Here is a 16,004-nt window from a genome sequence, read left to right on the forward strand (position 1 = left end):
CCTTTTTTCCTTATGAATGGTTATGGCTGTGAATCCCAGTCTCTGGATGACATTGAATCACAATGCTTTGAGTTGCCAAGCATGTCTACTTCTGTGTTTAGGACTTGCAAATTAAGAGCCATTCAGAAAAAGCATCACCAGTCCCCGCTGTGTTGTGTCTATTTAGTTACAAAAAGGAGATCTGGTTTTCCCAGTTTAGCTTATTTACCAGAAAAAAAAAAAAAAAAAAAAAAAAAAAAAAAAAAAACCACTATAAGAGAGTAAATGAAAGCATGAAACAGAACAGATTTGTGTTAAATTTAAAAAAATTATTCATAATGCTTACTGGTTACTAGACTTGGCCCATCCCTGGGGGAAGGAGAAATGGGAAAGTGACCAATTGGCTGGAGTTTTGTGTACAGTACCTTCCACTTATGGTTTCTTTAAGCCTGTCTTCCACTCCTGCAAGCTCAAGTTTATCAGCTTCTTCTTTGGCCAAATACATGGCCTAATTTGACATTTGGGGGCAACCAAAAAGTGAGAATGAACTCCACCTCCTCAATCTCTGCGAGCTTCGAGCTTCGAGCTTCGCAACCTCAAGAATAGGTATGCAAACAAGCTTCCAAGAATTCCCATTGTGGCTCAGTGGAAAGGAATCTGACTAGTATCCATGAAGATTGCAAGTTTGACCCCTGACCTCACTCAGTGAGTTAAGGATCTGGCTTGCATGAGCTGTGGTGTGGATCACAGACGTGGCTTGGATCTGGCATTGCTGTTGCTGTGGTGTAGGCCAGCAGCCGTAGCTCTGATTAGACCCCTAGCCGGGGAACCTCCATATGCCGTGTGTGCAGCCCTAAAAAAAAGACAAAAAAACCCAAACAAACAAGGTTCCAGTGGCAGGGTGAATCGTGTATATCTAGGTGTCTTTTGTTGGAATATGGTCAGGTAGAGTAGCAACTTGTTTGATATTTTTTTAATAGATCAGAAATCAAATAATTCTACAGAACACTTGCTTGAGTTATTTATTTTCTGATCACTCTGTAAATTATTTGATCTAGAACCAGATATGTGCCTTTTCTACAATGTCCCACTTCAGCTAAAAGCCTGAGGTGAATTCACCTACAGAGTTGTTGGTTTAAGTGAAGTATGAGGATGAAAGACTGTACTTACCTAGCTGTTTGTTTTCCCTTCTTTTTTCTTTTCCTAATTTTTGTGTACTGTGAGAGGCACTGAAATAACAGTACACAATGGACAGCTTTAGAGTTCACCAAGTACTTTTACATCACTGTACAATAATCCTGTCCCAGATGTATTTATTTACTAACTCATGTTGACCAACTATAGGCTAACCATTCCAGTCCCCTGACCCCCTTTTGGAGTTGTTTAATTTTACCAGAGCCAGAGTTCCATCTTGGCTGATCAGAAACAAATCTGACTAGCATCCATGAAGATGCAGGTTCGATCCCTGGCCTTGCTCAGTGGGTTAAAGATCCAGCATTGCCATGAGCTGTGGTGTAGGTTGCAGATGCGGCTCAGATCCTGAGTTGTTGTGGTTATAGTGTAGACAGGCAATTGCAGCTCCGATTTGACCCCTAGCATGGGAACCTCCATATGCTGCGGGTGTGGCCTTAAAAGGACAAAAAGAAAAAATTTTACCAGAGCCACTAAAACAACCATTTTTCCTGAGAAAAGTGCTGTGTAGAAGATTTTAAAAATCAAAGCAGAGGGAGTTCCCACTGTGGGGCAGCAGAACCGAATCCAACTAGTAACCATGACGTTGCGGGTTTGATCCCTGGCCTTGCTCGGTGGGTTAATGATCCGGCATTGCCATGAGCTGTGGTGTAGGTCCCAGATGTAGCTTAAATCCTGAGTTGCTGTGGCTGTGCTGTAGGTCAGCAGCTGCAATTCTGATTTGACCCCTGTACCTTCCATATGCCGCAGGTGCAGCCCTAAAAATTAAAAAAAAAAAAAAAAAAGCGTAATTTTAAAATTATATATCTCATGATGCTTGTCATACTTTGATCAGCATCACCAGGATATGCCACCGAAGTCCACATTTTAGATAAGAATTTGCCTAAGAGATCTTTGACTCTCACAGAACAGCAAACCACTTTCAGGCTTTGAAGAAGTACTTTTGACTCAATAGGTTATACTTTAGTGTTTTGTATATTTTCCTGTCAATGATTTTTCCCAAGTCACCCCCTGACTAACCGCCAGTGCACAGGCTGTGGGTTCACACTGACAGACACGCATTATGCTAAAATTAAACATGCTCCCTAGGACCCTTGTAACTTAAGTTGGCATCTCTGAGTTTCTCTGCAGTCTGAGGCGTCCACCGTGGCCGATCTGCTGAATTCCTGGGGCAGTGAAGCCTTTAGGATTTTCCCAAAGGTCACGCCCTGGATTCCTGCTGACCTTTGGAAATGGCCCTGCTAAATCCCCTGTGGGTTAAATCTCCTTTTTGAAGTAAGCAGTCATAATTAGATCTACTTATGGGGGCTGGCAGTTTGCTGATCCTGGGGCTTTCTTTCCCTTGGGCCGTGTCACAGGGGAGCCTGTCCTCACCAGGACCTGGGCCATGGCTCAGCCAGGCCCCAGCCCCATGTGGCCACAGCACCTGCAGAAGAAGCTGGGCTGTAGCTAATAGAGGATTGGCTTTCTCAGAGCCCAAGTGGGAGTCCTCGCATAGACTATTGCACGTCCTTTGTTTACTTCTTTGCTCTGCACTCCCTTCCATCTTTGGAAAAATCCCTTTTGTGAGGGGGGAAAAAAAAGGACCCAAGAACTTTCCTTTGGAAACATGGCCCTTTGTTTTTCCTGCAAGCATAAGTAAAGGAAGCAAAAAAGTAAGACTTGAGATGAGCCCGAGCAGTTTGTTCCTTATGATCCCCCAGCTTATACAGGTGTGTGGCCTTGTAGGCCACCTCCACCTAGACAGCTTTTGGGTTTGGGGGTAGGGGAGGGGGAGGGGCACGGAACCAGGGGACCCTCAGATATAGGTAGCACTTAGGCTCCATTCTCTATATTTGTCCTGCTGTGTTAGGGTTTCTCACTTCCTTTGGAAAATGGTTAAATACAGAGGGACCCAGGCAGACAGGATCAGCAGCAGGTGTTCTTTGATTTGGGTTTTTTTTGGGGGGTTGTTTGTTTGTTTGTTTTTACTTTTTAGGGCTGCAGTTGTGGCATAGAGAAGTTCCCAGGCTAGGAATCAAATTGGAGCTGTGGCTGCTGGCCTACACCACAGTCACAGAGGCTTGGGATCTGAGCCATGTCTTTGACCTATGCCACAGCTCATGGCAATGATGGATCCTTAATCCACTGAGTGAGGCCAGGGATCAAACCAGCATCCTCATGGATACTAGTCTGATTAGTTTTTGCTGCACCACAACAGGAAATCCCTAGTAGCAGGCATTGATAAGCAATCCAGATTCAGATATTTGATGAAACCAGAAATCCCTAGTTTTCCAAAAATGCCTTGGCTTAACCAGCATTGCAAAGGACTTCTGAGATCAGCCCTTTCATGCCTCTCATTCTATGGGTTGAGTAATTGAGGCCCAGAAAAATACTGTAGCTCAACTAAGACCACAGTGCAGGCCATTGGTCCAGCACTTTTGTGCAAAAGGTTCTCTTGTGTAAAATGGCTTGTTTTAGGTTTTTTTTGTGTGTGTTTGGGCTCGCCACCTCCATGTTCTTATATCCAAACTGAGACACAGAATCTTAAAAGGCAGAATGATGATTATCATGAGGATATAAACAGATATATTAGGACCAGTGGTGTCTTTAGACTGTCAAGATACAAGAATCTTTGGCACAGCATCTGTTGGGAGGAGCAGCCTGGGGACTTGTTTGAGCAGTGTTTGAATAGCATACAGCGTGTCTACTGCTGCTACATGCTGATGGGAGGCTGAGCATGATTGGGGGTGGGGAGTAATAAATCCCCCCTCCAAGCTGCCTTCTTGTTATGACCACTGACCCACACCCTGAGAGTGTGAAAACTAAGGAAGCATAAGTTATTTTTCACTTTTAAAGAGTTGTTAAATTCATCCTATATAAAAATTCCACCAATTAAGATAAGCTGAAAATGGACAATATATTATTCTGGGCTTCCTTTATTCTAAATCAGAAGACTCTGGAGTTCCCATTGTGGCTCAGTGGTTAACCAATTCAGCTAGTATCCATGAAGACTGAGGTTCAATCCCTGGCCTCGCTCAGTGGGTTGAGGATCCGGTGCTGCCGTGAGCTGTGGTGTAGGTCACAGACGTGGCTCGAATCCCACATTGCTGTGGCTGTGGTAAAGGCTGGCAGCTGCAGCTCTGATTAGTCCCCTAGCCTGGGAACTTCCATATACTGCAGGTGCGGCCCTAAAAAGACAATAAATAAATAAATAAATAAATAAACTCTGATCATAATTTGTTACCATCATTTACTGAATTTTCACTTTTTTACAAATCATCTTGTTCCCAAATTAAAAAGTGGAAATAACATGGAGAAAATGCATTGGCTTAACTCTCATTTTTAAAAATATAGATGAAAATATCCTTCATTACATTAATTAAGATTAGGTGACGGCTCCCTTTCTAACTGCTATATTCTGTTTGGTCTATATTTTGAGTCAATTTGGTCTATAAGAGGCATGATTCTGAGCACATGAGATCACCTTCAGAGTTTATACTTTATTCTCTGTATGAACTGCAGGACTTGAAATTTTCATCTCACACTTAGCTAGGGCTGCTTTAAGAATGTCAAAATAGAATACAGTTACATCAAAAAGTGGTCTGAAACTAAAGAAATATTTGGAGGGATGTGTGTTTGTGTGTGTGTGTGTGTGTGTGTGTGTGTGTAAATGATGTGTGGAGTGCTGTCTAAATCTATAACAGAAGATACAGATTTTAAGGCTTTTGGATTCCACAGACTCAGCTGGGACTACATAAATAATTACATCATCATATAGTCTTGCAGCCAACCTTCCAAGTATAAGTTCATTTTTTTTAAAAACTGCAAATCAGCATCTCGAGAGAAAACTCTTAACTTGTGGGGTGGAGAATGAAGGAGCAGGGGCTTGATGGAGGGGAAGCTTTCAAGCCCCTCTCTGGTATTGTTCATCTAGGCCTGGTGGTGGGTGGGATAGGCTGCACCATCTCGCCTGCCTCCATGGGAGAATGACCAGTCGGTGCAAGCTTGTGAAAAGTTGCTCTAGTAGCCTTGGGAAATATTCTTGGCCCACTTTATAGAAAAAGATGCACATCTGGTTCCCTGACATTTGTTCCTTAAGTTTCTCAGATTTAGATGCCTTATCTCTGAAATACGGCAATAAGGACTTTTCTCACCAGTACCTTGGAGAAGCAGGAGAAAGTACTTTGTAGAAGAAGATTGCGATGGCATGTATATGATCAACTCTGAGTCATGGATGGGTGGAACATCCTGCAGCAAACAGCAGAACTCTCTTGCCTGTGCTTGGCACTCTGCCAGAGGCTGCACAGTTTAGCTGGGCTAGATTTCATTGAGCTCCCTGCTGTACAGGATATGGTACACATCTTATTCAATCCTTATAAAACCATATGAGGTACAATTACCAGCCCTGTCTAGAAGATAGCAAAGCAGACAGGTTAAATCCCTTCCACCAAGAGCACTTACAAACAGTTCTTTGGAAGAATCAAAGTTTGAACTGAGTTTCTCACAGTTAAAAAAAAAAAAATTGGGGAGTTCCCATTGTGGCGCATTGGAAATTAATCCAAATAGTATCCATGAGAACGTGGGTTCAATCCCTGGCCTTTCTCAGTGGGTTAAGGATCCAGCATTCCCATGAGCTGTGATGTAGGTCACAGATGTGGCTCAGATCCTGCGTTGCTCTGGCTGTGACATATGCTGGTGGCTTCAGCTCTAATTCAACCCCTAGCCTGGGAACCTCCATATACCACAGGTGCGTCTCTAAAAAGAAAAGAAAAAAAAATTAAAACCCTCTTCTACTTCCAAGTTCTCACCTTCTGATGGAAATGAGATTGCCATTTCTCTAGCGTTTGAGGGGAAGAAAAGATGTCTTGGACTCGGGACATCGCCCAGTGATGTCCATCCATTCTGTTGCAGGCTCAGGATTTGGATTCACAGACCTTAATCTGGTCCTGAGATCTGCTACCTACTATCTAGATCCTACTAAGCAAGAAAATTGCTGGGAATAGGCAGCTTCTAAGAAAGGAGAGGAATTAGAACTGAGAGACTCAGTCACAGAAAGAGTCTGTTCTAGAGTTGCTTTTCTGAAAGAACCCGAGGACCAAACTGTACCTTCCAAGGCCTCTTACCCTTGCAAGATGCAAATTTTCCTGCTGTAAAATGTGGTGGAAATGAAGGAGGCCGAGGTGATTTGGTGCTGTGTCTAGCGCACGGCTTGTGTGTTTGTGTGGGGGAGGGTGTAAAGAAAGTGAGGTTATATCTTACTTAAAGGGACCAGGCAGTGAGTCAAAAAGTCAGCTTCTCAGGATTGGAAGATGGAGTTAAAAGAGGATTCGGTCCTCTCCAAAGACCCAGGTTATTAACATACCTACTATCAGGTCTGCAGAACCAAGAGCCTGCTACTCATCCTTAACTAGACACTCACTGGCTTAAATATGACCTAGTTCATTAAAAATGCCCTCAAATCCTGCTGTACAGCACTGGGAACTGTATCTAGTCACTTATGGTGGAGCATGATAATGTGAGAAAAACGAATGTATATGTGTATGTGTGACTGGGTCACCTTGCTGTACAATAGAAAATTGACAGAACACCGTAAACCAGCTATAATGGGGAAAAAAAAAAGAAAATCATTAAATAAAAAAATAAAAATAAATTCTTAAAAAAAATGCCTTTGAAAAAAAGAGGAGTTTCCTGGTGGCTCAGTGGGTTAAGGATCCAGCATTGTCAATGCAGCTGCTAAGGTCACTGCTGTGGCGTGGGTTCAATCCTGGCCTGAGAATTTCTGTGTGCCACGGGTGTGGCCACAGAAGAAGTGCCCTCGAAGTGCATTTCATCAGATCCCATCTGTACAAAAATGCTGAGTCTCTGGTGGATACGATCTTTTCCAAAGCTTTATAGTGTTCTCATTCTCATGGTCACTGAGTTAGCAGCCTCTGACCTAAGATTCTTCAGAGCCTTAGTAAAGCAACTCTTAATAGTTATGCAGAGAGAAACACCTGATTAACAAAAATTTCTGATGAATCAAAGGTTATGATCTGAATTAATATGCTATTACTTTTACTGTTATGGAAAATATTTCTCAAGTGCATTTTACTATTTTTTAGAAAAATATTAATATACCACAAAATCCAGTTATGTCATATTTGATGACTCAAGATCTAATAGCACTGCTACCTCAGTGAGTCTGTATGTTACAACCTCAGGGCCTATTAGATTATATTCAAATCTAAATGTCAATTATGGCTGCATTTTACTGTAAATAGAATGGTGAAGATGTTTTCCATTTATTAGGGCTTAACCTGGCTAATTGAGAATTATAGTTAATTAGATTCAGTGTATTCGGACTTTTGCAAAAACAACAACCACAAAACTTCATCTGGGATGGACTCTGATATACAAAGGAGTAGGATAATAATCAAAGAAAATTGGCCAAAAGAAAGTAAAAGAGTTGAAAGGGAGGGCTTAAAAGACAAGGAGCAATAAACACAGTTTACTGTTTAAGATTTTAGCATGTGGAATTCCCACTGTGGCTCAGTGGGTTAAGGACCCAATGCTGTCCTACAGCTCCGATTCAACAACTAGCCCAGGAAATTCCATATGCCGCAGGTGCGGCTGTAAAAGGGAAAAAAAAATTTTAGCATGTAAGAATGCCTCAGTCCTGTTATTTCACATCCCTTGTTCTAGAAGAGTCCTGACAGAAGTGAGAATGGAGGAGAGTGTTTGGAAATTTAAATGTGAGAAATAAAGAATAGGAATCCAGGGAGTTCCCGGATTTAGTAAAACTCAAAAGATTTTACTAAAATCAGAATTCTTCCTTTTCCTGAAAAATCTGAATTGTTGACATTGGGTGCGCAGTCTAAAATTGAGTCTGTTGGCATTCCTTTTGTGGCTCAGCGGTAATGGACCAGACCAGAATCCGTGAAGATGCAGGTTTGATCCCTAGCCTTGCTCAGTGTGTGATCCAGCGTTGCCATGAGCTGTGGTGTAGGTTGCAGACAACTCGGATCCCGTATTGCTGTGGCTGTGGTGTAGGCCAGGAGCTGTAGCTCTGATTCGACCCCTAGACTGGGAACTTCCATATGCTACAGGTGAGGCCCTAAAAAAAACAAACAAATAAAATAAAATAAAAATGCCCTTCCTTCTTTGCTTGGAAGTAATGGAATAAATTACTATACTGACTTCAGTTTAGAGAGGTTTAGAGGAGTAGTGTGTGGGATAGTACTCCTGGACGGAGGGCCTCTGGTGCCAGGCAGCAACGGCAGGAAGCAGCCCCACCTCCTCTGCACATACTACGTGAAAGGAGGGGCAGCTGGGCTGGAGAAAGCCAGCCCCAACTTCTGGGGAAGTCACCATTCAATTCAGGTCCATAGACCCCATTTTATTTATTTTTATTTTTATTATTTTGCTTTTTAGGGCCACACCCACAGCATATGGAGATTCCCAGGCTAGGGATTGAATCAGAACTGTAGCTTCTGGCCTATGCCACAGCTATGGCAACACCAGATCTGAGCCGTGTCTGACCTACATCACAGCTCATGGCAATGCTGGATCCTTAACGCACTGAGTGAGGCAAGGGATCGAACCTGCATCCTCACGGATACTAGTCAGATTTGTTTCCTCTGAGCCATGATGGGAACTCCACTGGGTTCTTTACTTGAGTGGGTGGTTTAAACCACAGAAGTCTATTTGCTTACAGTTCTGGATGCTTGATGTCCAAGATCAGCTATCCCAGAATGGCCAGGTTCGGATGAGGCCTCTTTCCACCTTCTCGCTAGGTGCTCACATAGTCCTCCCTCTGTGCAGGTACACAGAGAAGGATCTTTCTATAAGGCCTCTGATTCTATTGGATTAGCATCCTACCCTCATGACTTCATTTAACCTTTATCACCCCCTAAAAGCTGTATCTCCAATAAGGTCACAGTGGGAGTTAGGCTGAAGTATATGAGTTAAAGGGGGCACAATTCAGCCCATAGAAAAGAATATGGCAAAACTCGTGGTTCTTCCTCCAATAACTCAAGGGAAAGAATAAATTTGGTGCCTGATGTATCCAGTTGGAAAGATCTTGATATAGTGTCAGTGTCCTGCAACCCTAAGAAGATATCTGGATTTTCCCTGTGTCTCAGAATAGCTGATTCCAGGAGAGACATGAGAACAGAACTGAGGCCCATTTGGACCAGCAATCTGAGAATGTGGACAACTGAGGCCAGAGACCATAGTGTGCGTCTCAGATAAAGCCCTCGTGGAAGCATGGCATCTGAATGAACTTCCCCCATCCCTTGGGGTCCCAGAACTTAGCCCCAGCTCCAGAAATGGGGTCCTGAAGCCCTAGAGTTAACCCAGGAGACCCTGACTTGATTGAGGAGTCTTTAACTTTACAAAGAGAAACCCTACTTGACTGAGTTTACCCCGAAACAACTAAGATAAAAGAGAAGGGGGCGGAGGTGGCAGAGGTGATGGTGGTGGCTGCTGACCAGTGTAGGATGGCAGTGCCATTAGTGGCTCCAGCAGGTGAAGTAGCTGGGCCTAGTCTGAGCAGCCACTGGCAGAAGAATGACCCAAAACAAAAAGGAGGCTGTGAAGCCTTGACAGCTCTCATGCTTGTAACTGCCCCAGCCAGACACTCTGCTTCCCCTCTACCTTTGAGCTACCCATCCTTCAGAGAATCTATAGATTCTGTTCTCAGGAGCTCAGCCTGCTAAGCTGAGCTCAGTGATAAAGGAGGAAAGACCTGCTCTGCTACTTAAAAAAATAAAAAATAAAATAAAATGAAACAGGAGTCCATAAGAGAAACATAGAGATATAGAAATATAAAGATAATTGTATTTCTTGCCTGAGTTTGAGGCTTTCAATTAGTACCCCCTGCATTAGTAGATAACCCACTGTGTGCACTGCAGAGTGGGTGCACTACGTTAGTATTGTGGCTGATTCCAGAGTACTGACAGTGCACATACTAATGTTTTATGAAATTTCGAGGATCATCTGAGCCCAGTCTAACTTCTCCAACCAGAGTTAACTCTTTCCCTGGGTTACTCTGGCTACCTGATAGCAGACCCCTTCAAAATCTGAAATCTAGACACAGTTGTTTTCTCAGTCTCTTGCATTTTGTTTGGAGCTAAAGAGCTGAATGAAAATTCTTGACTCTACCACTTAGGGGTCTACAACCTTAGAGAGGGTACCTAACCTCTCTGCTTCTTGGTTTCTTTATGTATAGAATGGAGGATAAAGGAGTACTCATCTCATAGAGTTGTTTGTGTTTATAAGATAATAAATATAAAGCTCCTTCCAAGAGGCATAGCATATAAGGCTTGAAGGTGATTATTTCATCTGCTCACTTGTGTGTCAAACACTAAAAGGATAGATATGAGTTTCACTAGATCAGAGTTTACACTTTCTCAAACTCAGACATTTTGAGAACAGTGCACAGTGTTGGAAAAGAAAACCCTATTGTTGTCTGAAGGTAGGTGTTTTGTATTTAGATTGCAGGGAGACTCATGAAAACCAAACACCTGCTACAAACAAGTAGAGAATTTAATAAGGTGAGGAGGCAAGATATAAAACTGCATAGAATCAATATTCAAAAATCAGTAGTTTTCATATATCCAAAGGGCAAAATAATGTAAACTATATTAAATATTAGCTATCTAGGAATAAACTTAAGAATATGGAAGAGCTACATAAAGAAAAATCTTTAATGCTACTGAGAGATATGAAAAAGATTGAGACCAATGGAGAGAAAGGCTTTAGGACTGGAGAACTCAACATTATAAAGAATCGTTTCCCTGTATTAATCCACAAATTTAAAGGTGTTCTAATAAAAACACCATCAAGTTTTTTTTTTTTTTAAGCATAGGAACAAAATGAAGTTATTCTAAAGTTTGTATAAAAACTACCCAAGTGGGAGTCCCATCATGGCTCAGGGGTAATAAACCCTACTAGTAACCATGAGGACGAGAGTTCGATCCCTGGCCTTGCTCAGTAGGTTAAGGATCCAGTATTGCTGTTGCTGTTGGCTGTGGTGTAGGCTGGCAGGTGCAGCTCCAATTCGAGCCCTAGCCTGGGAACTTCCATATGCCATGGGTGCTGCGGCCCTAAAAAGACAAACAAACAAACACCTACACAAGCAGAAATAGTCAAATATTGAAAACAAAAAAAATAGTAGAGAAGAAAAGTTTCACACCAGAAATAAAAACTCATTTTAAAGCTTCAGTGAGTTAAATAATGTGGCATTAGTAAGTATACGAATGGACAGATCAACAAAGCTGATATAATTTCTGGAAATAAATTATAGTATGTATAGAAATTTAATATATGTTAAAGACAGCATTCCAAATGAGTTGGGGAAAGTTGGGGCTCTTAGTAGTGGATATTATCATAGTCTTTTTTTTGCCACACCCGCAGCATGTAGAATTTTCCAGGCCAGGGATGGAACTGAAGCCACAGCAGCAACCCAGGCCACTGTAGTGACAATGCCAGATCCTGAACCCACTGAGCCACGGGGAACTTCACAGTCATTTTTCGGTATAGTAATAGGTAATTTATTTGTAAACATGGGGACAATTGGCCATATTTTAGCCAAAGTTATTTTTTTCTCTTTTCTGTCATTTCAGGAGAACCATCAATACAATAATTGTCGTTTATGCCAAGGGAAAATTTAGCATTTACTTTTTAAGTTTCCGAAGGATAGATAAATCCCATGTAATAAAAAATTTTATTTGAGGAATAAAATGTAACTATTAAATATATTGCAGGAAGGTAATAACTTTCTATTTTAAAAAGCAGCATTATGATTTTTTAGCTATGTAAAATTTTATGAGAAGTAAAATACTTGGTAACTATGAGCATCCTTTGGAAAAAAAAGTGCTATAGTAAAGTAACTTTGCTGAGGTCATAAATGTATGGCCATATTTGCATAACTTTGTATGTTTAAAAATTAATATGTTAGAAAGAAGTGATGACTCATTTTATATAGTGAAAAGAATAAAAGCTTAAACCCAACTTGGACTGGCTTGTTAGAATAACCTAGGGAATAATTATGTTCTTTCCCCAACAGCTGCATAAAACAATAAGAAAAAAAGCTATTCTAAAGAGTTGTACCTAAAGGTGTATCAAATTGAGGGATTTAAATGCATGTGTTTTTCAGAAAAGTTATTATAGGTTAGTAAATTGAGTCCAGATACAAATTCACTTACTTAGTCTAGTGCATATGTTGCTAATAATTTTGGATAAAAAAGGTTGATTGTAAGTGATACAGCATATGTATGAAAATAAAAATTCATGCCTATTTCACAGTTAATCAGAGAGCCCTCAGGAACTAGAGCAGATGGGAAGTTTTAAGAAACACACAATTAAAATTATTAGGAAATAACAAACAGTCCAGCTAGAACGAAACGTTAATGGACAAACATTCAGTCAATAACTACAGTCTCAGAGTCTACCCACGTGACAAAAATACAGTGAATAATTTCCGAATGTAGTGGCAGATTTTTAAAAACTCTTTCTAATCTATCAATACCCTGATATTATCAATTGTAATCCAGGCAGTTGTAATGCCAGGTAATTGAACAGTTCTGACAGGTATTCTGTATGTTAGAAAATACAAAACCAAAATCTCCCGTAGATTTTTTTTAATTAATTGAAGCATTAGTGAGATATATAAGCTCCAGAGAAAACACCTGAAGCTAGGTTGCAAAAGCAACTGGATTAAAAGTGAAAATTTCCAACAACTAATTGTTTATTTAGTTTAGTTTAAGGTTAATTTTGTGTATGTTATTAGAAAGTGTTCTAATTTCATTCTTTTACATGTAGCTGTCCAGTTTTCCAGATACCACTTATCAAAGCAACTGTCTTTTCTCCATTTATATTCTTCCCTCCTTTCTCATAGATGAATTGACCATAGGTGCATGGGTTTATTTCTGGGCTTTCTATGCTGTTCCACCAATCTGTATGTCTGGTTTTGTGCCAGTATCATATTGTTTTGATGACTGTAGCTTTGTAGTGTAGTCTGAAGTCAGGGAGCCTGATTCCTCCAGCTCTGTTTTTCTTTCTCAGGACTGCTTTGGCTGTTTGTAGTGTTTTGTGATTCCATACAAATTTTAAAATTATTTGTTCTAGTTCTATGAAAAATTCCATTGGCATTTTGGTAGGGATTGCACTGAATTTGTAGATTGCCTTGGGTAGTAGAGTCATTTTGAGAATATTGGTACTTCCAATCCAAGAACATGATATATTTTTCCATTTTTTTATGTTGTCTTTGATTTCCTTCATAGATGTCTTATAGTCTTCAGAGTACAGATCTTTTGCCTCTTTAGGTAGGTTTATTCCTAGGTATTTTAAACTCTTTGTTGCAATGGTAAATGGAATTATTTCCTTAATTTATTTTTTTGATCTTTCATTGTTGGTATAGAGGAATGCAAGAGATTTCTGTGTATTAATTTTGTATACTGCAACTTTGCTAAATTCATTGATGAGCTCTAGTAGTTTTCTGGTAGCATCTTTAGGGTTTTCATATAATACACGTCATCTGTAAAGAGTGACAGTTTTAATTCTTATTTTCCAATTTGGATTCCTTTTATTGCTTTTGCTTCTCTGATTATCATGGCTAGGACTTCCAAAATTATGTTGAATAAAAGTGATGAAATCACTGATCTTAGTGGAAATGCTTTCAGCTTTTCACCACTGAGAATGATGTTGGCCATGGGTTTGTCATATGTGGTCTTTATTACACTGATGTAGGTTCCCACTTACTGGAGAGTTTTTATCATAACTAGGTGTTGAATTTTGTCAGAAGCTTTTTCTGCGTCTTTTGAGATGACCATATGGTTTTTATTCTTCAGTTTGTTAATGTGGTGTGTCACACTGACTGACTTTCAGATATTGAAAAATCCTTGCATCCATGGGATAAATCCCTCTTGATCATGGTGTATGAGCCTTTTAATGTATTGTTGTTTTCAGTTTGATAATATTTTGTTAAGGATTTTGCATCTATGTTCATCAATGATATTGGCCTATAGTTTTCTTTTTTGTGGTGTCTTTGTCTGCTTTTGGTATCAGGGTGATGGTGGCCTCATAGAATGTGCTTAGGAGTATTCCTTCCTCTGCAATATTTTGGAAGATTTTCAGAAGGATAGTTGTTAACTCTTTTCTAATTGTGTGATAGAATTCACCTCTGAAGCCATCAGGTCCTGAACTTTTAAAATGTAAGACTAGATACTATAAAACTCTTAGAGGAAAAAATAAGTTGTACAGCCCTTGACATAAATTGTAGTAGTATCTTTTTAAATATACCTCCTAGGGTAATGAAAATAAAAACAAAAATAAACAAATGGGACCTAATTAGACTTGAAAGCTTTTGCACAGCAAAGGAAACCATCAACAAAATGAAAAGACAACCCACAAAATGGGGGGAAAAATCTGTGCAAATGAAGCAACAGAAAAGGGATTAATCTCCAAAATATACAACCATCTCATACAGCTTTATATAAAAAAAACAAGCAACCCAATTAAAAAGTGGTCAGAAGATCTAAACAGACATTTCTCCAAAGGCAGACAGATGGCCAAAAAGCACATGAAAAGATGTTCAATATCACTAATTAGGAGAGAAGTGCAAATCAAAACTACAATAGGTTATCACCTCGCGCCAGTCAGAATGGATCATTACAAAGTCTACAAACCATAAATGTTGGAGAGGGTGTGGATAAATGTTGGAGGAAATGTAACCTGGTGCAACCACTGCAGAGAATAGTGTGGAATTTCTTTAAAAAACTGAATATAGACCTACCATTTGATCCAGCAGTCTCACTCCTGGGCACATATCCAGAGAAAACCATAATTTAAAAAGATATGTGCACCCCTATGTTCATTGCAGCACTATTCACAATAGCCAAAACAAGGAAGCAACCTCAATGTCCATTGACAGAAGATTGGATAAAGAAGATGTGGCACATATACGCAATGGAATATTACTCAACCATAAAAAGAATGAAATAATGCCATTTGCAGCAACATGGATGGACATAGAAATTATCATACTAAGTGAAGTAAGTCAGAGAAAGACAAATATCATGAGATCACTAATATGTGGAATTTAATAAAAACAATACAATAGAATTTACAAAATAGGAATTCCCATCGTGACTCAGCAGAAATGAATCTGACTAGTATCCATGAAGACACAGGTTAGATCCCTGGCCTCACTGAGTGTGTTAAGGCTCTGGTATTGTCTTGAGCTGTGGTGTAGTTTGCAGATGTGGCTCAGATCTGGCATCGCTGGAGCTGTGGCATAGGCCAGTGGCTACAGCTCCAATTGGACCCCTAGCTTGGGACCCTCCATGTGCTGCAGGTGCAGAGCTCCCCAAAAAAAATTTACAAAATAGAAACAGACGCAAAGATTTCAGAACCAAACTTATGGTTACCAAAAAGGAAATGTGGAGGGGGAGGATAAATTAGGGGTTTGGGATAGATATATACACACCACTATACATAAAATAAATAGGTAACAGGGACCTGCTATATAACATAGGGAAATTTACTCAATACCGTGTAATAACCTATAAGGGAAAAGAATCTGAAAAGAAATGGTATGTGTATATGTATAACTGATTTACTTTGCTATACTCCTGAAATTAACACAATTTTGCAAGTCAACTCTGTTACAATACAATTTTAAAAATAAGCAAGTAAATAAATTTCGGCCATGGCTACAGCACGTGGAAGTTCCCGGGTCAGGGATTGAACTTGTGCCACAACAGTGACGGCACTGGATACTTAACCCATTGAGCCCTGGGGAACTCCCAAATTGAGTTTTTAACTGAGCTGATCGTTTATTCCAGCATCATGGACAAAATAATATACTGAAA

At 40.2% G+C, this 16,004-nt stretch overlaps 1 protein-coding gene across 4 annotated transcripts in view; it reads left to right on the forward strand.

The window, feature by feature from the left end:
• FILIP1 (filamin A interacting protein 1) overlaps positions 1 to 16,004 on the forward strand; it is a 215,533-nt gene that overhangs the window by 143,753 nt on the left and 55,776 nt on the right. The gene's annotated exons all lie outside the window — the stretch shown is intronic.

The sequence above is a fragment of the Sus scrofa genome, chromosome 1 (assembly GCF_000003025.6).
Source record: "Sus scrofa isolate TJ Tabasco breed Duroc chromosome 1, Sscrofa11.1, whole genome shotgun sequence".
NCBI classification, from domain to species: Eukaryota; Metazoa; Chordata; class Mammalia; order Artiodactyla; family Suidae; genus Sus; species Sus scrofa.